Source organism: Calonectris borealis, chromosome 2 (assembly GCF_964195595.1).
Source record: "Calonectris borealis chromosome 2, bCalBor7.hap1.2, whole genome shotgun sequence".
NCBI classification, from domain to species: domain Eukaryota; kingdom Metazoa; phylum Chordata; class Aves; order Procellariiformes; family Procellariidae; genus Calonectris; species Calonectris borealis.
The window spans coordinates 79,079,330-79,102,619 of NC_134313.1; the positions used below are offsets into that span (position 1 = coordinate 79,079,330).

Genomic DNA, 23,290 nt, shown 5'->3' on the forward strand with positions numbered 1-23,290 from the left:
TAATGAGTCTTTAAATGAGTTTTTTTCTTGTTTTTGTCAGTTTCCATTTTTTGGTCTCAATTTACAGAAAAAAACAGCAGCTGGAATTCCATAATGCGCAATAATTTAGCCATGCTGATGATTTTCTGCAGTCTTTTGCTCTGCCACCCACTTCACATCGTCAGCGCTGCAGTAGACACGGCAGGACATCAGCTCGGGATTGTCCCTGCACCTTTGCCACTCTCACTCTTGAGGGAGCGGAGATCGCAGAGTTTTTGGTTCGCTCCTGAGCAAGCAGGATGTCTTTTGGCTGCACCTCAGCAGATACAGAGAGACGGCCACGGGAGGCCTGAGATCTGAACTGGGATGTTTGAAAAATCCTCCTCGCCTTTCCCTAAGTGTGTGTTCCACCTCATCAGCTGGGGTGGCTGGGAGGTGGACAAGGGAAGAACACGAGGGCAGTCTGAGAGCTGGGTCTGGAGACGGTGGAAGGAAGCAGCAGTCTCTTCAGTGTCTTCACGAACGCCAGGACTAGGCCTAGAAAGCGGTCTGTCTGTGCGAAATGAGGGATGAGGCCATTTTGGATCGCACGGAGGGAGTCCCAAGTGGTTGCCCAGATACGTCCTGCCGTAGTAATTGCAAGAGCTTAGCACAGTCCTGTATTGCGCTCTGCAGGATGGGTTATGTCCCTGAGCTGTCCTGGTTTTCCTTTTGAGCTGAACCAGAAGGACACCAATGTTTCCTCTGTTGGCAGTGGTTTGACTTGTGTTCCTGACAGATGAGGTTTCCTTCGGAAATGTCCTGGGGTGTTTCCTTTGGAAATCTGGTCAGCTCCTCACCAGTGGTCTGCCTTAAGAAAAGGAGCACAAGATCCTCTGAGGGGTATGAGAATTTTTCTTGTAGAAAAAAAGGGGTGTGTTTATTCCTGAGGAAGTGTACACTCTAAGCCTTTCGAGAGCGTTCTGGAGCAGGCAGGAGGAGTTTTTATCTTTCAGAGCAGTGTGTTCTGTCTCTTGGCAGATCAGGCTTCATGGGAGCAAGGCCTAGCCACTGGGGGGTTTCTTTGGAGTTTCCCTGGTTTCCCATGGCTTGCCAGCATGCATTTGCATTCAACCCTCCTTCCCTCCCTCCCTCTTTATCCAGTCTGCATTTGTCTGCATTTATGCCAAGGAAAGGGCCAGTGACAAGCTGGCTGCTAAAGAAATGCTGCTAGAGGGGAGACACAGAACCCCCCCTGCCTTGCAGGTTGCTGAACCATAGGGGTTCATAGGTTTCAGCAAAAGCACTGGTTTGCGTGTGAAGACGAGTCCTTTGGTTTTGATTGGTAGTAGAGTCATGCTGCCCCAGCCTTCAACGTGCTAACCGCTTAAAAATTCATTTGTGGGCACATAATTCAGCAAGCAGCTTCATAGCAATGGAACTTCTCTGGGTGGTATCAAGAAAGGACCTGTAATCAAACAACCCTTGGAAGTGTGGCAGGAACCTGCCCAGTAGTAGCTCAGCTGCCAAGGAAGACAGGAAACTTGAGGAAAATGTAAAAGAGGTTGCATGCACCTCTTGACCTATGGAATGAATGCCTGACTAATGGTAGAAGGCTTTGTAGGAGAGATGTTGTTTGACTGGAAGCCGTGCCCAAGTCAAAGAGGGGAGGCTTTCTGGAAGAAGACAATGCTCCATGTGAATTGTATTCTGTCTCGCCTGCTTGTTGTGTTTTCACAGTGTGCACTGGTGGAGCACCCGAGCACAAATAGGCATGATGTCTGTAACTCTTTGTTTCCTGTGGCTGTACAGAGACTGTTGTTGTGCTGCCTTCGTTTCTGCGGAAGGCCTGTTTCTGTTTGAAATGACTGTTCCCTGTCGTTCCAGGAGCACTTGCGCCTCCCTGGAGGGGACTGGAAGACTCGGAGGTAAAAATTATTTCCCCTTGACTAGATGGTTCTTTAGAGGAGCTCTGCCCCTCGGTCCCAACAGGACATTGTCTGTCCTGTCTCACACAGACTTCACCTGACACAGCTCCCTGAGCTTCTCCCATTGCCCTTTCTTCCCTTCTGCCAAACAGTCAGCTAGCTTCCCACGTCCATTAGAGGACTGGCGCCACCTATCCATTCACCCTTTCACTTGGGCTGGGCTGTTCGCAGCTCCACCTTTCTAATGCCTGAGAAGGGGAATGGTAGCCTTCTCCATCCTTGTCCTAGTTTTGGCAGGGATAGGGTTAAATTTCTTCCTAGTGCTGTGTTTTGGATTTAGTATGAGGAGAATGTTGATAACACACTGATGTTTTCAGTTGTTGCTAAGTGCCCTCCTAGTCCAAGGACAGCTCCCGTGCCTACTGACTGAGCTAGGTACACAAGATGGGAGGGAACATAATCAGGACAGCCAGCCCAGCTGGCCAATGGGGTATTCCATACCATGTGACGTCATGCTCAGTATATGAAGGGTAGGCGTGATCCAGGAAGTGCCGATCGCTACTTGGTTATCGGTCAGCGCGGGTGGTGAGCAATTGCATTGTGCATCACTCATTTTGTATATTCTATCATTATTTATTATCATTATTCTCCCTTTTCTGTTCTATTAAACTGTCTTTATCTCAACCCACGAGTTTTTCTGACTCTTACCCTTCCGATTCTCTCCCCGTCCCACTGGGGGGGCGGGGGGAGTGAGTGAGCGGCTGCGTGGTATTTGGCTGCCTGCCAGGTTAAACCACGACAATCCTGCATCCGTTTCTCTCCCTCGATGCTTGGGAGTAGCTGCTAGGAGACACTGCTGCGGCTTTCCATTGCTGGGCTGTAATGGAAGGCCCTTGCAAGCAACATTGCCCCCTCGAAGAAGAGGAGAGGCCAAGGGAAGGAGTCTTCTCTTAGGCTGAGGTCAGTGTAGCAGCAGTTGCCCATGAAGACCTTTGCAGGGGACAAGGTTTAAGGACTGAGGGCAGCCTTGCAACTTGCCACTATCAAGCAGAGAGGGAGGACAGAGGTGTATTTCTTGAGTAAGCAGAAGAGGCTAGCCGAGGCAAGGAACATGCTAAGAAAGGAGAAGAGGGAGCAGCAGTAGAGAGGTGGAGGAAGAAACAGAGAGCCAGAGATACTCGAAACCAAGCACAGGAAAGGCAGCCAGAGCGAAGAGCTCTAGGACTGACCCAGGAGAGCTCTCCCCTGTCTCCCTTAGATGGTGTCTCACTAATATATTCTAAGGCAGGGAAGGAAAAGGAAGGAAGTGGTGAGACAGTGGCAGAGGAACACTGCAGTCGCTATCAACCAGCACCATTTAATGGACTGTTGGAGAGGGGCGTGCTGTAGACAAAACCCTGCTTCTGACCTGAGTAGGAAAGGAGGAGATTTTGGAGTGTGCCCCATGTGGGATTTTCTGCAATTAAGTAAAATGACTGAACGATGTTACAACGTGGTAGATAAGGATTTGGCAAAGTCTAGTGATTAAGCTGAATTATGACTTATGGAAAAGTTACGGTTTGGCAAAATCCAGTAATTAAGCTGAGTTATGACTTTCGGAAAAGTTGTGAACAGAGAATAAGGAACTTGGCAAAAGTAGGGAACAGTAAATGAGGAACAAAACATATTGTTGATTACAGAGCTTGTAATTTGTTTATAATATAATCTGGCTTTATCTTGTATCCTGTTTTAAGATCCTGTTTATCTGTAATTGTGCTTTGGACAAAGACCAAAAATGTACTCGAAGGTCGCGAGTTGATTATAAATACTTTGCTAACAAGCAAATAAAGACAGACATGATTCCTGCTTCATATTGAAGAAGTCTCTGTCTCGCGTCGTTATGCAACAATTGGTGACCCCGACGTGATTCGACGTTGGAGAATGAAAACTGTACTATGAATATTTTGAGTCAGCCTTAGTCATAAGACGGCTGGGATAACGACGGGCGCCGCTGGAAACTGACTGGTACCAGGTGAGCGGCTTGCTTCATAATGGGATCTACTGTATCAGTAGAAGTGAAAGCTGTTTTAGCTATATTGTTATCTCTGGCAGAGAAGCATGAAATAGCTCTGAAGGAAAAGGGAGCTTTGGACTTGTTGCAATGGGGACAGAGAAGGAACATTTTAACAACGATGGATGAGGTTTTTAAGGAAGACTGCTGGCAGGCTTTAGGAAAGGATCTATGGGAATCTGTGCAAGTTGGAAATAAGGAAGCAGTAACCCTTAGTCATGTATGGTATTTAATAAATCAGTTGATGAAAAAGACTCGCGTTGAGTCTGAAATTATGGAGGCTGCAGAACGAGCATTAGGATATTCATTCCGAGAAAAAGCCAAAAAGAGTGAGCAGGCTTCTATTTCTTCACCTGATCCTGTGGTTCTGCCAGCAAATGTAAGAGATGCTAAGTCTATTTTTGAAATCCCATTGCCGCCTGATTATTTTTCCCCTGAAGAAACTGGTGCAGAGGCGGGTATGGAGTCTGCAGCCCTTACTGCACCTCCAATCAGTGAAAATGAAATAATGGAGCAAGAAAATTCGCCGTTAGAGGAACTCCAGCAGATAAAGCGTGAGGAGGAGGAATTAAAAAGGCAAGCTTCTGCATTACAGTTAGAAGGTGATAGGCAAAAAATTGCTCTCGGGCAGTTGGGTACGAGGCTGCAGGAGGTGATGAGACAACAATCAGGACTGTTACAGAATCTATATCAACAACTGCAACGACAATCAGTAACAGGTTTTAAGAGTACAAGTATGCAAGACGAAAAAACACAGACTGTGGACGCTGGTCAGAAATGGCATGGAATAATACGGGATGCAGCTATTGAAGGCGAATTCTTAGGTCCATTAAAGGCTTTTCCTGTGCACCTTCATCATAACGCTGCAGGAGCGGAGGTGCGAGAATGGCAGCAGTTCGATTGGCAGTTATTAGATCGACTGCAAAAAGCAATAATGCAATATGGTTTGGATAATACATATGTAAGAAACTTGATTGATGTGGTATTTTCGCAAAATATTCTCACCCCTTTTGATATAGAAACGTTGGTATCGTTAATTTTGTCACCCATGCAAAAATTAGTTTTTAAAGATGATTGGAGAAAACGTTGTGAACTTGCAGTAATGAAAAATTTGGACTTGCAAGATGGGGACCCATTGAAATTTGCGACAATCGATATGTTGATGGGACAAGGAGCTTTTGTGCATCCTAGGGCACAAGCTCGGTTAGATCGACGAATATTACAGCAATCTCAATCTCTTGCTGCCGTCACATTAAAAGCACTACAGGTTTCTGCGACCGCATCCCCACCTTATGTTAAAATACTGCAACTGCCATCGGAATCTTTTTCTACATTTTTGGATAGGTTAAGAACTGCAATAGAGAAATCACCAAACTTATCGACCGAAGCAAAGTCAGCTGTAATGCTTGATCTGGCTGTACAAAATGCTAATGATGTGTGTAAGCGAATACTTTCAACGTTACCAAAAACGGCTGGGCTAGTACAAATGATGGAAGCCTGTGCTAGAGCAGATCTAGTAGCAGAACAAGATAGGGCTGTAGTATATGCCCAGGCACAAGCTAAAGCTTTGGCTGCTGCCCTTCAACCTGTTTTACAACCTAGAAATACTCGGCAACGCTTGGGAATTTGTTTTTTATGTGGACAAAAAGGACATTTTAAAAAGTCTTGTCCCAAGAAATCTCAAAATAATTCAGGAAGCAAATATTGTACGCGGTGTCAGCGACAAGGACATGTTGTAGAGGAATGCCGTGCGCGATTTACTAAACAGGGGCAGCTTTTGCAGTCAGGAAACATGATAATGAGCGCCAACCAGAGGGGCGCTATGACACTAAATACCTCCAAGAAAAACCAGCGGATTCCCTATGCTTGGGTACCCAGTTCAATGGATGCTTGGACCGTCTCCAGGGGAAAACTGCCGGAAGCGCCGGAGTAGATATTAGGGTTGCTAATACTGTTCAATTATTAAATGATATGGTACAGGTGGTAGATTCTACGGAAAAGGGACCGCTGGGATATGGGCTCAGTGCTTTGATAATTGGACGATCATCTGCTTCTCGTTTGGGAATTTTTGTTCTCCCAGGTCTTATTGATTCAGATTATACCGGGACAATTAAGATTATGATTAAAGCATTGTATCCACCCATAACGATAGAAAAAGGAACAGAAATAGCACAGTTAATTCCATTCCAGGCAATGGTGCCCAATAAGGAAGAAAGAATAAGAGGGGCAAGTGGATTTGGATCAACTAATGATCCTTCTGTATATTTTTCTATACCTATCCTGAAAAACAGACCTACAATTGAAGTAGAACTTAAGCAAAATGATGGTTTTACTTTTACATTGTTGATGTTATTAGATACAGGTGCTGATATTACAATTGTTCCAAAAAAGGTATGGCCAACTACTTGGCCTCTACAAGAAATTAGTGCCATGATTCAAGGAATAGGAGGAAAACAATCTACAATGCTTAGTACTCAGTATGTGACTATGTGTAAGACAAATGAACCCCACCTATCTGCAAAAGTCCGACCTTATGTTATGCAAACAGAAATCGCATTGCTAGGCAGGGACTGTTTAACGCAATGGGGAGTTGTGTTACAGACATCGCCTTTTACTTAGCGGTCACTGCACAGCGACAGTTGACGGACCCAATACCTTTAAAATGGAAGCAAACTGCTCCTGTTTGGGTAGAGCAGTGGCCGCTAACACTTGAGAAACTGTCGCATTTGCAGACCTTGGTAGAGGAACAGTTGAAATTAGGTCATTTAGAGGAATCATTTAGTCCATGGAATACTCCTGTTTTTGTTATAAAAAAGAAATCAGGAAAATGGCGACTTTTACAGGATTTAAGAGCTGTTAATGCTGTCATGGAAACAATGGGGCCTTTGCAGCCTGGTCTACCAACTCCAACTATGCTTCCTGCTCAATGGGAAATTTTAGTAATTGATTTAAAAGATTGTTTTTTCACGATACCATTGGCTGAACAAGATAAAGAAAAATTTGCCTTTTCGGTGCCAACTATAAATAAACAAGCACCTTATAAACGATATCAGTGGCGAGTATTGCCGCAAGGAATGAAAAACTCTCCTACCATTTGTCAGTATTACGTAGCTGCCGCTTTACAACCTATTCGTTTTACTTTTCCGAATTGTATTATTTATCATTATATGGATGATATTCTTTGTGCAGCGGAAAACCTTGATTCTAATTTTATCGATTTCCTTCATCAGGCATTAAATGCCGCTGGTTTAATAGTGGCGCCTGATAAAATTCAAAAACATTCACCTTATTCTTATTTAGGATTTAAAGTTACACAATTACAGGTTAAGCCTCAAAAACTTGTGATTAATCTCAATATTTCTACATTACAAGATGTTCAAAAGGTATTAGGAGATATTCAATGGCTTCGCTCCTATTGTGGAATTTCCAATGAGGATATTGCTCCATTGGTGCACCTGCTGAAAGGAGGGGGGGGGGGCGAATGCCCCTCGAAAACTTGACAAATTGCAGCAGAACGCTCTTAAAACTATTGCTAATAAAATTACGCGAGGATATGCGAATCGCATTGTTCAAAATATACCCCTTTTTGTAGCAATACTCAACACTGAAAAATATTTAGCTGCCTTAATTTTTCAATGGCTTCCACACCAGTTGGACCCTATGAATGTTATCGAATGGAAATATCCGTCTATAACACAAAAACAAACAATTATTCCACGGATTGTAGCGATATCTAACTTAATTTATTCTACTCGTCAAAGGGTCATAGACATAAGTGGGATTGACCCTCAAGTCATTTATTTACCGTACACAGATATGCAGATACAACAAATGTTTCAAACCATAACTGAATTCGCACTAGCTACTTACGACTTTAAGGGAATTTTGTCTAATCATTATCCGAAACACCGGTTGTTTTCCACAACACTTTGCTTGGAGCCAGACGTAATGTTATCTGTTACCCCTGTAGCTGGTCTTACTGTTTATACAGACGCTAGTTCCAGAACAGGAAAATATGGTTTTACATGGTACTATAACCAGCAATGGCATGATCAGCTTTTTTATGGTAATGGTTCCGCACAATTGTTAGAACTGCAAGCAGTGGTACAAGTATTTTTTACCTTTTCTAACATAGCTATCAACCTAGTTAGTGACTCTCTTTATGTTGTAGGAATTGTACAACGTTTAGAAAGATCATTTGTTAAAGAGGTACAGAATATTCAATTAAAGGAATTATTGTATAAACTTCTTTATTTATTAAATGCACGTGTATATCCATATTATGTATCACATATTCGAAGTCATACCCCGTTTAGAGAAGGCCTGTTTGAAGGCAACCATAGGATTGATACCCTTGTTTCTCCTGCTACTGTAGTAGTGCCTCATGTTCATCAACAAGCATGATTATCACATTCATTTTATCATCAGTCCGCAAAAGCATTAGCCAAACAATTTAAAATAACCCTTAATCAGGCCCGCAATATTATTGCGGCATGTCCTCATTGTGCTCCTTTGCCAGCAAGTTTACCACATGGGGTTAATCCTCGTGGTCTTAAGGCATTAGAGCTCTGGCAAACTGATATTACATTTTTTAAAAGTTTTAAAAATTTGCAACACATACATGTAACTGTGGATACCTTTTCGCACATGATTTGGGCAACTGCTCAAAGAAAAGCTAATGCTGTTGCCGCTCGTCGCCATTGGTTGCAATGTTTTGCCGTAATGGGTGTTCCTCGATGTATAAAAACAGATAATGGCTCTGCTTATATTGCCGCTAGTACCCAACAATTTTTAAAAGAATGGGGAATTGAGCATGTTACAGGAGTACCAGGAAACTCTACTGGTCAAGCTATTGTGGAACGGGCGCATCATTATTTAAAACAGCAAATTCAAAAACATTATTCTGAATTTATGTCTCCGGAATTAGTACTTTTAAAGGCGTTGTACGTTATAAATTGGTTGAATTTTTCAGATAAATATCCCCCTGTTTACATCCACATCATGTCACAACAGGAAAAACAGGAACTTCAAATCAGGCCTCCAGTATTGTGGTATGACGCCCGAACTAATCAATGGCGGGGACCTGCTGAACTATTAACCTGGGGAAGAGGGTATGCTTGTGTTTTAACAGATATTGGACCTAAATGGTTGCCTGCAAAATGGATTCGACCTACAGTTGCTGCCTTATCCTCTTTGCAAGCTTCTTGACCCTTGGAAGAGCTCATGCAGTACCAGTGGAATTGGCTGAAATGCAGAATCAGGACAATGTTTGGATAAGATGGGCTCAAGCGACAGACACAAATGACTTCTGTCTTTCATTAAAGCAAGTAGGAAATCCATTCCGGACCTGCTTGATCGGGTTTGCTTATGTGAATATATCAGATTTTACTGACTGGATCCAGGGGTCTGTAAATATGTCAATTATACAGCAAATGTCTAATGTTATGAGCTGGGCAATTAATACTACAGTTAATGCATTCTTAATTAAGAATTCGAAGAAGGTAATGTTGCCTCCTCAAGAGTTAGATTTGCTTGGAACATTTCCCAACAATGGATGTGTCAAATTTAGTTCCCTGAGTAGTAATGATCTGCCCACCAATGTTTCACCTCAACAATTACAATATCTAAATGAGAGTTTTTGCAATCATACGATGCAAGATATACCTTATAACCGAACCAAAGCATACGCTTTGCCTCCTGGGTATTTTTTGATCTGTGGAGATAGAGCTTGGCCCGGGGTTCCCCCATTGTCATTTGGAGGGCCATGTATGATTGGAAAATTGACGTTATTGTTGCCAAAGAAACAACATTTGCAGCAATTGCAGATGTTATACCAAGCACAGGGACAGAGTGGTCATAGACAAAAGCGATCTACCACACCGTTATTGGAGAATTGTACAGATGATGTCCTAATTTGGGGACAGTCTACTCTGACGACAATGTCCTTATTCTTGCCTCCCTTGGCCTTAATGCATTTGGGAAAGGTAGCAAGGAACTTAATGTGTTGGTCAGGAAAACAATTCAATCGCACTTCTTTAATTCTTTATGATATGGCCACAGAATTCGACAGTATTCGAAAGGCAACCTTGCAAAATAGGGCGGCAATTGACTTTTTGCTTTTAGCCCATGGTCATGGTTGTGAAGAGTTTGCTGGGATGTGTTGTTTTAATTTGACAGACAAATCTCAATCTATACAGAGTAAATTAAGAGAACTCCAGGATGGATTGGGGAAGTTAATGGAAGAAAGAAATCCTTTTGATAATTGGCTAGTTTCCCTTAATGTCGGATCGTGGTGGAGAATGATTTTGAAGTGGGTATTGATGATAATTTTAATTGTCGTAATTGTACTCATTATTTTTCCATGTTTGATTCAGTGTGCTATAGGAATATTACAGAATATAGCAAATAGAGCCTTTATAAAACAAAAAAGGGGAGTTGTGGGATTTTCTGCAATTAAGTAAAATGACTGAACGATGTTACAACGTGGTAGATAAGGATTTGGCAAAGTCTAGTGATTAAGCTGAATTATGACTTATGGAAAAGTTACGGTTTGGCAAAATCCAGTAATTAAGCTGAGTTATGACTTTCGGAAAAGTTGTGAACAGAGAATAAGGAACTTGGCAAAAGTAGGGAACAGTAAATGAGGAACAAAACATATTGTTGATTACAGAGCTTGTAATTTGTTTATAATATAATCTGGCTTTATCTTGTATCCTGTTTTAAGATCCTGTTTATCTGTAATTGTGCTTTGGACAAAGACCAAAAATGTACTCGAAGGTCGCGAGTTGATTATAAATACTTTGCTAACAAGCAAATAAAGACAGACATGATTCCTGCTTCATATTGAAGAAGTCTCTGTCTCGCGTCGTTATGCAACAGCCCCAGAGCACTGAGCAGTCCAAGGCTGTGGAGCAATGGGAGAGAATTGTAGGAGCAGGGCAGGGTGATTCAGTAGGACCAGTGTTCAGAAAGGGGAGCAAATAGCAAAATGGGATAGAGCTGTTGTTGAGAAGAGGCATTTGGACAGCAACCGCTTTCCCATGCTCTTTGTGTGTCTTGCAGCCTTCCCTGTTTCTGTCTGAGCTGCACACATAGCAGGAATTGTGAGATTAGACTGGGCAAACGTACGTGGGATCGGCATGCTATGCCCCTGTTGGCTACCTCTTAAGTCGCAGCAGCCTGCCTTGAGACATCTTTTAAAAGAAAAAACTACGCACCTATGGTTTCTGTTGGTATTTTCTATGGGAACTGCCACCTGCACCCCTTCAAATCTGCTCTTGCATGGCTTTGATGAGACGTTGGCATTTGTAATAGGGAAGAAGATGGCTTTGGGCATTTGAGGTGTTCAGCAGTTCCCCAAAATGTACCGAGGCAGCTGGGAAGCAGCTTCTCAGCCCGAAGCTCTGAGAACTCTGGAACTAACTCTCCCAGCCACTTAAGATGTGGTTACCCTGCCAGTCATCCAGAGCCAGGCTTCTTGCCTCTCTCACATTCCCACAGCGTCCGAGAGGCCAGCCACAACAGTTACAGTCTCTCAGTTGCCTACTTTCTCTAGGCCAGCAGGGGATGAGTTAGGAGGAGCGCTGAGCGAAACCCTGACCCTGCAAGAACACCTACATAAGCTCCAGGAATCACCTGCAATGGAGTATAAAGGATGTTGCCAGGCGTGCTCTCCAGGAAGCCTTGAAGCAGGCTAAGCTCCCAGGCTTTACCGGCTGGGTAAGGGGACACTGCAGAAGGCTCTACTCGGAGGTTTCTTTCTTCTCTCTGGCATGTATCCTACTCCAGCTCTCTGTCGTAACTAGCCAAAAGGCTGGTGATGCTGGAACAAGTGCTGTGCATTGCCACACTTCCTTTTCCTGTTGCTCCACACTTCCTTATAGGGGAAGAGAAGTCAACGATGGCGATTGTGGAAGCTCTATTGAATGTCTCTGGGTCAAGATCAGAGGGGTCGTGTCCAAGGGGGATCTTACAGTAGGCATCTGCTACCGACCTCCAAACCAAGACAATAAGGCCAACAAAGCAATATTTGTGTCACTTAAGCAAGCTTCACGTCAACAGAACTTGGCTCTTAGGGGTGACTTCAACTACCAAGACATTTGTCGGAAGAACAATACAGCAGCTCACATGTCATCCACCAAGTTCCTGGAATGTGTAGAGGACTGCTTCCTCATACAAATGTTAGATGTGCCAACCACGAATGAGGCACTACTGGACTTGGCTGCAGTGATCACCGTATTGGAGTGGAGTTTGAGATCCTGCTGAGCACCCTGAAGGTTAGTACTAAGACAAAAGTTTTAGATTTTAGAAGAGCAAACTTCAGCTCGCTCAGATCTCAGTTGGGAGGGATTCCATGGGAAGCTTCCATAGAGGATAAAGGAGCTAGCGGTGCTGGGAGTTTTTCAGGAACACTGTCCTGGAAGCACAAAAACAATTCATCCCCTTTAAAGGTAAGGGAAGCAGGCAGAGCAAGAGACCCCCTTGACTTAACTGTGAGCTTCTGAGTCTGCTCAAAACCAAACGAGAAGTATACCAGAGATGGAAAAGCGGACGAATACCCATTGAGAACTACAAGGGCATTGCCAAGGTGTGCAGAGATACAGTTAGAAAAGCAAAAGCTCAGCTCAAATTGAAATTGGCCAGAGATGTTAAAAACTACAAGAAAGTGTTCTTCAGGTACGTAAACAACAAGCAGAAACAGAAGGAACAGAAGGAAAATATTGGCCCACTGTTAAACAGTAGAGGTGAATTAGTCACCAACAACGCTGAAAAGGCAGAGGTTCTCAACGCTTCCTTCACTTCTGTGTTTACCAGCTCTGTTGGGCCCCAGGCCTTGGGAACAAAAATCCAGGTTGATGCAAACACAGACCCACTGTCAGTGAAGGAAGAGTTGGTATGTGAACTGTTACAGGAGCTTGACCCCTACAAATCGATGGGCTCTGACAATATCCACCTGAGGATGTTAAGAGAGCTGGCTGACGTCATTGCAAGGCCACTCTCCATAATCTTTAAGAAGTCGTGGAGATCAGGGGACATCCCAGAAGACTGGAAGAAGGCTAATGTCACTGCCATCTACAAGAAGGGCTTAGAGGAGGATCCAGGAAATTATAGGCCCATCAGTCTTACTTCAGTCCCTGGGAAAGTTATGGAACAAATCCTCCTGGGGGCTATCACAAGTCAAATGAAGCACATGAATTGGAAAAGCCAGAACAAATTCACCAAGGGTAAATTGTGCTTGACAAACCTGATTGCTTTCTATGACAAAGTAACCTGCTCGGTTGATGTGGGGTGAGCGGTCTCCAAGGCTTTCGATATGGTTTTCCATGGCCGCCTCCTAGAGAAACTGATGCGTTACAGTCTAGACGAGTGGTCTGTGCAGTGGGTGGGGAACCGGCTGACAGGCTGCGCCCAAAGGGTGGTGGTAAATAGCTCCTTTTCAAACTGGCAACCTGTCACAAGTGGGGTCCCCCAGGGATCGAAATTGGGCCCACTGCTGTTTGATATCTTCATAAGTGATCTGGATGATGGCATCAAGTGTACCCTGATGAAGTTTGCCGATGATACCAAACTGAGTGGGGAAGTGGATACTTCAGAAGGGAGAGCCACCCTGCAGGAAGACCTGGATAGGCTGGAAGGCTAACAAGAACCTTATGAAGTTCAACAAGGACAAGTGTAAGGTCCTTCACCTGGGAAAACATAATCCAGGAGTGCAGCACAGACTGGGATCTACCTGGCTGGGGAGCAGCTCCGTGGAAAGGGACCTGGGGGTCCTGGTGGACAACAAGCTCAATATGCAGCAGAGAAAGCCAACAGGATGCTGGGTTGCATCAACAAGGGCATCACCAGCAGAGATATTATCCCACTCTACTCAGTGCTTCTCAGGCCACACCTGGAATACTGTGTTCAGTTTTGGTCCCTGCTATTCAAAGAAGATGTGGACAGGCTAGAGAGGGTCCAGAGAAGGGCCACAAAATAATCAAAGGATTGGGAGGCCTGCCATATGAGGAAAGGCTGAGACAACTGGGTTTGTTCAGCCTTGAGAAAAGAAGGCTTAGGGGTGACCTTATCACCATGTTCCAGTATTTAAAGGGTGGCTACAAAGAAGGAGACTCCCTTTTTACAAGGAGTCACATGGAAAAGATGAGGGGTAATGGGTACAAGTTACTCCTGGAGAGATTCCAAGGGGAAAATTTTTCACAAGGAGAACAATCAGCCATTGGAATAATCTCCCCAGGGAAATGGTGGATTCCCCAAGATTGGATACTTTTAAGATTCAGCTGGACAGGCTGCTGGGCCATCTTGACTAGACCATGCTTTTGCCAAGAAAGGTTGGACCAGGTGATGCTTGAGGTCCCTTCCAACCTGGTATTCTATGGTTCTATTATAAGTACCAGATGCAGGTAGGGAGCGATTTGCTTCCACTTGGCAGAGACTCCACTATATACATTTACTCCCTTAGTGCATGTTTTAAACAGTCCGACCATTGTTCATGCTGTATTGTCTAAAGAACTAGAAACATTAAAATTACCACACGAGGTCACTGTTGTGCAGTATATATGTATATCTGTCAGTGATGAGCACAATCTTTCCACTTTTGAAAAGATTCTGTTAGCAGCGTACAAAGGACTGGCAGTGACTGAACCCTTGACCCAGTGAAGGAGCATAAAATTATATTGCCAATACCTATTCTTAAACCTATGCTTTCTGGTAAACCAGTAGCTTTAGGTGTAGCATGTAAGACCCTTGTACAGAGGTGAGTACTGTATATCTATCATCATGAAAATATAGATGGCTTAACTAAGGAGAATAAAGTTACAGAAGTTGTGGAGCATATAGGAATGCCCATTGAATACATGGAGCCTCCTTGCTTGTCTATCCAGGATGCCCCTGAATTCAACCCCTGTCAACCAGGTGGTGTCTGGTTTACTGACAGGAGTGCTCGCAAAATACAGGGTAAATGGCAAGGAATGGCTGCTGCTGTATTTGTAGCCAGAGAACCTATAGTAACTGAGTGAATAAAAGGTTTTGTTCAATTAGCAGAGCTCTATGCCATAGTATTAGCTCTTATAAGTAGTGCACAGGCCATATACACTGATTCCTACGCTGTATGAGCTAGTGCTACACAATGGCTAGGAAATTGGGCAAATTCCCCGTATATCTCAATATATAGGGAAGCAAATATTGGGAGCAAATACAAGATATTGCCAACTGTCATCCTATTACTATAGGGCATGTAACAGCACACCAGAAAATGATGGTATTTACCTAGCCATTCAGTACTCATGGCCATTTTTCTGCGTTGAGTGCTGAATGGCTGCATGAATGATTTGGACATACTGGAGCATATGACTTGCATCAGCATACCAGAAGGCGAGGTTGGCCAATTACTAAGAAACAAGCAGATCATATAGTGACAATCAGTGGATTTGATAATGAAATTAAGGATTCTCCTGTCCAAAGTCAACAACAAACAAGGAAGGGGAAGGAAAAGTCCTTTGGGGTACTGGACAAGTAAACTATATCAGGTCCTATAGGCTAGGACCATTAAGAAAACAAGCTATAATTGGTCAGACCATGGATATAATGATTGGAAAGATTCAACTACCAATACCTTGGAAAAAACTCCAAAAGATTTTCAAGGAAATGTATGCTGGTGTTCACAAATCTAATACTAGCAGTGGCATTGCTTGTGTTACCATGCAAGCCTTTATTATAAATGAATATGAACAAGCCAATTGGATCCATAGTGGGAATCCTACTATGGTAAGGACTCTATTATTGGATTGGTGCCAGTATTGTAAACTACATTTTATGAAAGCTTAGGGGTAGAAAGCAAAAGTAGTCTGTTGAGTGGCTCTATTTATTACCATACCATAAATAGGGCAAGTCAGTTACCAATATGCCCCTCTCCTCATTATTATAGCTAATAGAATATGGCTGTAAGTTCAAGGGAGCAAATGCATGGATAACAAAGGTAACCTAATCAATACTCATGGATGTAAAATGGGGAAACCATGAACAGTACTGCCCTGAGCATTTAGTAATACAAGACTCTTGTATGAGTAATATGACCTCAAGAGCCTGTTATTTAGGCTAAGTGTATGATATAATGATATGATGGTTGTACTTAAGTGAAAATTGGGTTGTATATATATTGGTTTTGCTTTGTGATATCCTGTGTAATGAGAGAATGATTTTATAGAAACCAAAAAAGCCAATTCACATTGATGCTGGTGGAATATTGGCCTACAACTTGGACAGGACCCTCAGGACCAATATGGGACATGGTACATTCTCAAACTGAAGAATTGGAAATTTTAATCACCAAATATAAAAAAGCAATTGCTTATCAAAAACAGGTGATTATTGCTATCAGGTATGATACTGACCAGATTGTCAAGATTGCAACAGGAGTTGAACAAACTACTAGACATCATTGGTATGACATTTTTATGGGTTATGCACCATCTGCAACTGGCATAATGCATCTTATGTTGCATCTATGACCATTGTATTGTTGTTCGGTATTTTATTTGTTTTCTATTAGTATGTTTATGAATCCAGATTTATTGCTAACATCACCACGTTGAAAGTATGTTACCTAATAACAAACTGTAATGCTAGACTTCCATGAAAGTGCTCAAAGCTTTCCCCTACCCTCACGCTCAATGAGGCAAGAAGAGTAACAGTACCTCCACTCACTGAGGCATGGGATTTACTAGACTTTTGACCTATACCTCGTGGTGGAGTGTGGGTATTCATTTGACTCCTGCACAGGTTTTGGCCTAACACAAGGCTCATGCTAAAGCCTGATGTATGCTGGGAGCAGCGCCGTTAGGCTAAAGTGAGAGCAACATGTACACTGGATGAGAGAGTGAATTTGTGAGTTAGTGCCTTTGTGAGTTAATGAATTTGTGAATTAATGAAGGTATGAATTAGGGAATTATCAAGTTAGACTAGTCTGTTGAAAGGGGATTGAGCCCTTGTTTGGTTTTTACCTAATCAAGTAATGAAATAAAGATTGGTATACAGAGTATATTACATTGTCCTTTAAATTGGAGAGATCCAAATGAACTGTGACATGGGTGTCATCCAGAATCTGCTACATGACATTGCTGGCACTCCTTTGACTGTTCATTTAGCAAGGGATAGGTTTTCGTTCAATTGGTTTCTGTCCTCTAAGTATTGCTTACCTATAATAGGGCAGAAGTATTTATAGGGAGCTGACACCTGTAGTAGTACTATGAAAATTGTCATTGTATGTTGACAATAAAAGAAAACTTATTTCTAGTTTTGTCAAGGTCTGATGACAAGCTATGGCTTGCTTTCTCCTCTGTACACTCCCATAGTATTAAACATAATTTATTACTGCAGGGAGAAAAGATGAGAGGAATGGAAGAGCTTTGCCTTTAACTTCATTTCCTATTTCTGTGCTGGGCGGTTTACTGGGATATCAACTTTCACTGAACAAAAAAATTTCCATCCTCTGAGAGACTGGAGTCATGCCATCATACTGCTTCTTGCTTGACAAGTGTATATTAACTTAAATGGTTTGTTTCATCTACTCCTTCTGGTGCCTTTGTATTAATACCAAGTGATGATTAAGAAAGGTCTCTTTTCTATTTTCTTCCAGCTTTAGAAGTCACGATCACAGACATACTGTATGATAATAAGGTATATAATTTTTACACATTTTTTTTTCCTACCAAAAGAATGAGAGAGTTAGTCATATGCTAACCAACATACTTCACCTCGATAGAAAAACTACAGAAAAGCGTCATCAAACTCTTAATTTCCCATACATGTATCTTTTTTCTGTGGTAGCCTAAGCCATTCATAATTCATGTTTCTCTTTTTTATAAAATGTATTTTTATACAGTCAGGTGAATGAAAGCGTGTCAGTTTTCTGTGCAGCATAATTTTTCTGAGGAGAGAAATTATATAACATCAAATTATTTGCAACAAGCATTTTTTTCTTAGAATTAAGTCTACAGTGTCATTGGGGCTTATGCCAGGAAGTGATCACTCCTGAGCTAGTTACTGTGCACCAGTTTTTCTTCATATTGTTCATTGCCAGAGTAAACAGCACAGCCTTACTGAACGCGACCTCTGCAACAGCCCTTATGACTGTTTTTATATGAGTAAACTAAACCATATGAAAGAGTGACCCTGGAACCTATTAACTGGCATTACTTTGGCCCACACTCTGCACTAACTGTAACTAACATTAGCTCTTTATTAATGTGATGATATTTCCTTTCCTACAGCTTGGAAGTTATCATTGGTCATTATCCATTCCCCACAAAGGGAAGGCCATAGCGTTTCAGCATGCTGCCTGTGATGCAGCCCTTCAGAATGATGCCAGGAGACCTGCCATGCCCTCATACCATCCCTGAGGCCACGCCAATCTCCAGGGTCTTTTCATGCAATAAATTGTTGACAGCTAAAAAGTAGCCACTTGTAGATTTGAGGAAATGGCAGCCCTCATAGCCACTGATGAGGCGGTGCCTAGGACTGTGTGATTGTGTGTGAATTCAGCACTCCTATTAAAAGGAGCCTCATAGTCACAGAATGAGTGTTAGTCCAGTCAAGCACGCAAAAAATTGGTGAAGTTGCACTTGGCAAAATGCTCCAGTCATGGGTAAGTTATCTGGGGGAGCAATCTCCACCATGGCTTTGCCTATCATGGGATTGGTGACCAGGACACATCAGGGGTCAGAAGATTCCAAAGTAAAAGACGGTGGCACAGCACTCGACACCAGCTCTCCTTCCTTGCTCAGATATAGCCATGTCCATCTCGATATAACCCTCCCTGTGTGAACATTATGTACGTGGATCTGGTCATGCCAAGTGTGGTCCCACCAGAAGATGCTCCTGTCCTACTGGTGCCTCTTTGTGAAGAGGGTTGCAGATGTCGAGGGTTTCCATCCTTGTACACTGCCTGCCATGGGCTCAGGTGGCAAGGCTTGGATGTTGCCACTTCTGCTGTATGGCTGAGCTCCTGAGCTTAGAGTCTGAGCTGGGCTGTGTGGAGCCCACTGGGAGGGGAGGGTTGCCCCTGAGGAGTGGTGGGTGGACGTCTGATTCAAGCATCATCAGCGGTTGAGTCAGCAGGGAGTGACAGTGTGTTGGATCATGGGCCCAGCGTCAGCTATGGCAGGTGAGAGAGAGTTGCAGGAATATTTGTAACAAGCATGGGATTGTATTCTGTGAATGCTAATTTGCAGGTGGGACGTAGTTATCTTGTTGGGAGTCTGGGGCAGAGAATTTACCAGCAGAGTCATTTCACACCAAGTCGACTTTTGGGCTTAACAAGGTCTCAGCCATGTTTAATTTACCAGGATAGACAGTCACTAGCACCACATCTCTCCCTCACTGCTGGTCTGCTCAATTCATAGCATGTAACTGTGCCACTCCATGCCATAAAAGAGAGCTTTGTGCCATGCATGACTATCTCAGTTCAGCACTCTTTGTGAGGACATATTGCCTGCCACTGCTGCCATTGTGGTTGCCGCTTTTCTGCCTGCTCTTGCTGCCGGACTGGGAGGGGTAGAAAAAGCAGAGGAATTACAGCTTAGTAAAGCTCATGACAAAATTGGGAAGTTGGAAAGAGTTAAAAAACCAGTTCCCCAGCCTAAGAGGTGTGGAGACGTACAAAGGGATGTTGTGATTGCTGTTTCTCCAGGAGAAACATATCACACTATGTAAGTGTGATAACTAGTTCTGTTTCTAAGGATGAATGCAATGGCATATTTTGTATGCTTGAAATAGGAAGCTTCATTCTGATAATAGCACTGTCATTTGAAGAACATGGGAAGGGTGATGGAGGCTACATGCTTTTTTGGGTATGTTTGACTTTTGGGATTCACTCACACACCAGTACTGCTGGTACTTGCCCCTGCTCTTGAGTGGGGGAGGTTTTACTGACTTGCTATGCAGAAGCACTCTTCACGCAGTATTGAGCTACTAACTGGACTGACTGCTGGTTAAAGAAGCCCTTGTGGTGTCCGTTCCCTGTTGTCAGGATGACCTGCTATGGCACAAGTTGCATGTGCAGGGTAGCTGATGTCTCTCCTCCCATGCTCTTAGAAGCAGGAGGAAAGTATGATACCTATAGGCCTTCCTGGAGAACTTATTAGGATGTGTGTTCATATAAAGGCTTTGCTGAAAAAGTAATCAGAGTATCATTCACAGAAGCTGTGACTAGCAGATGAACTGTCTCTATGAGAATGCAGAAAAGTTCAGGAGTACCCCTGCATAAAGGAGAATTCAAAAGCTTTATTCAATCAGGCAAGTCATGTGGTTAGGTACTTCTATCCAACCATAGGCACGACTGCCTTGTCATAATGAGCATCTTATGTATGGACTTTGTGAACAATTTTAACCAAGTCTTTGCCAGCAAAGTCTGAGATAGTATCTGCAAGACAGGTTCCTGAGATTACACTGTTTACCATACACATTCCCCAATACAGCCAATGAGAACAGCATTCATAATAGCAAGCTTTGTTCCGTAAAACCCATCTGAGGGTTCAGGGGTTGCAAAGGAGGAAGAGCCAATAAGTGATGCTATGAGAATGGCTCCTTCTCTGAATAGTCCTTTTCAGGAGAAAATTTGGTCCATCCACTTCCATTGGTTGAGGCTCCCAAAACTGATCTTTGCCTGGCAATGCACTTGGAGGTTGTGAGATACAAGGAGTGAGCCAACAGCAGCACACCAACGTGATCGGCACTGAAACAAAGACTCAAAGACTGATCAGAACAAACATGTCTCCTTGACTTTTGGAAGGTAATTGTGAAGTTGCATCTGTGGCCCCAGAAAACTCTGATATTTTAAGAAAACAGGTCAACATGGTGGTGGTAAAGAATTATGGGGACCCATCAACGTGCATGAATTTTTACAGAACTATGGCAAGGGTTTCTGTTTTTCAAGGTGTTTCTGTTACATATGGGACTGGTCTAGGAGGTGTATATATATATAGTCTGTTTAGAAAGTTGTCACCCGACACTATGGGGACAGACAGGTTCTTTTAGGGATCATCGGCAGAGTGATGACAGCACTAAGTTGTAGTTACAATTAAAGCTTTATTTTTTAACAGAATTTCATGATCAGCATAGCATAGAATTTTATGAGCAGAGTAGCACAGGATTTTAATAAGCAAAATCAGTGTAGCACAATTTTATAAGTAGCGTAGCACAGAATTTTATAGCACAGCTTAGCTTATGGTTTCTAATCACCTGGACCCTCTGGAGATTGGGTCAAATCTTAATACTTGGCTTGCCGTATCAATATAACAATCATAACTGAGACTCAAAATAGGTAAAAGAACAGAAGTCACCTCACCCAATCCTTGGAGGAAGCAGATGACAGTGGAGGCATCCGAGGGATCATGGGTTTTGCCTTCCAGCAGCAGTTCCAGCCCAAGTCTCACTTAGGACCTGTGACTGCTTGATTTTATAGACAGTGCTCTGTGTACTGCCACACTTCCCTGTTCTGTGACGGGGACATCACAAGCTGGCTGGCCAGATGCCTGGGACCTTCAAGGCCAGTAAGGAGGGCAATAGTCAGCCTGGTGCTCAGGAACTTTGAGGCCGATAGGGAGGGGAAGAAGAAATCTGTCTGGTGCACAGGATCTTCAGGACCTGATAAGGAGGGAAAAGGGGACTGATACATGACCATCCTGGTCACAGAGAATGGCCATTTGCTCTATTAAAGGGCGTTAGTTATTTGAAAAGAGGTTTGGAAATAATTAAGCCCCACATCATAAGCATCTTTCACATTGCAAAAAAATGTGGTCAGACGCATTTTTCAGATCATCCTGGACAAGTTGGAAATGCTAATAGGGCAGGAGGACTGTGGCTGGTCTTTATTCACAGAAAAGGCTTTAATAGAAATAAACACATCACCTTCCCAGAGGCAAGGCCCGCCCCAACTCCTTGAAAGAAAAATGAAGGATGGCTCAGGACAGCAGCCTGATCAGGACAAAAATAAGAAAAAGAACAACAAGCTGTGCCAAGTAGTGCAAAAGAAATGGGAAACCCAGAAAAATGTGACCTGTTCCATTCCTCACCCCAGGTAGTATTTTCCCCATAATGCAAACCAAAAGCTACAATCAAGGGGTAGGAAAAGTGAGAAAGAAGGGGTGATTCTCACACTGGTGGCAACCATTTTCCATGAGAACCTGCCATAACAAGAGTGTTGGGGTTTGCAGGTATAAGGCCATGGCCACAGCAGCATAAGAATGATAGCATGAGGAAAACAAGGGAAAGTACTGCCCGGGCAGCCGTGTGAAGGGTTACAAAGCTCTGAATGTCAAGAAGGCTACAGATTTGCAGATAGAAGGCCATAGCAATACAAATTGCTCGGGCACCTAAGGCGCTGTGTGCCAGGTCCAGCTCAGTGTGAGAGAGACCCTAGGTCTGTGGTGAAGCAGTTATAGGCTCTAATTTCAGACAGCTGGACTGATTTATAAGTCCAGAACTGATTTGTAAGTCAGAGATGCAGCTCTTTCTCCTACCACTCAGTCATCAGGTTGTTTCTCAGCTATAGCTATGTCATGCTGTCCACACATTTCTTCACAGGTTTTTTTTTCCAAAGACATATCTGGGCAGCAGGAAGCTCATGCTGAATGGTGTTGGTGATCAGGGATTAGGCAATGCTCAACACTGATGGCCCAAAGTGGGAGGACTGAACTGCTGGGACCCCTCCACAGTGACCCATTCTTTCAAGACAACTTTATTGAATAATGTGAATGTTGAAATTATACTGATGCACAGCAGAGACAGCTTTTGCTGGGTGAGCTCCCTGGTGGCAGGTGCTGTAAGAGTTTATCACCTACACCTTGGTGTCTGTGAAGAAAGTGCAGGTGGTACCTGGGACACTATTATGCTTATCGGTATTCAGATTGTACCTCGATTACACTTTTTGTGATCCAAGATTAAACATTTTCTGTTTCAGTTTTTCATTTTAAATGAAGGTGCTCAATCACTCCTTTGTTTCAGCTGCCACAGATTTTAACTGGTACAATAGGTAAACATCTGGAAGAGTTCTACTGTTCTTTTGGTTGAGTGAGATTCAGACGGAAAAGCTTCAGCAGTCATAGCAAAATGATCAGGTATAAGGATATGTGTATTTTTGGTTTGCACAAGAGGAAGAACTCAATTTTTGGTTTGCACAAGAGGAAGAACTCAATTTTCTGTTCAGCTTTAAAATTTGTTCCTTCTGCTCAATACACAAAGAAAAGTTTCTGTATATTAACATTTTCCTATTTTTTCTGTGTATGCAAATTAGTCTAATAAAAAATATACTACTTTCTCTTAGTTCTCAAGAACTTTTCTTTGACTAGCGCCCAATTAC

At 43.1% G+C, this 23,290-nt stretch overlaps 1 long non-coding RNA gene across 1 annotated transcript; it reads left to right on the plus strand.

The window, feature by feature from the left end:
• The first annotated feature begins 3,216 nt into the window (after positions 1–3,216).
• On the plus strand, positions 3,217–10,777 carry LOC142078994 (uncharacterized). The gene is made up of 2 exons (XR_012672432.1): positions 3,217–3,897; positions 9,068–10,777. It is a non-coding gene; the product is annotated as an uncharacterized LOC142078994 (long non-coding RNA).
• Positions 10,778–23,290: the final 12,513 nt, after the last annotated feature.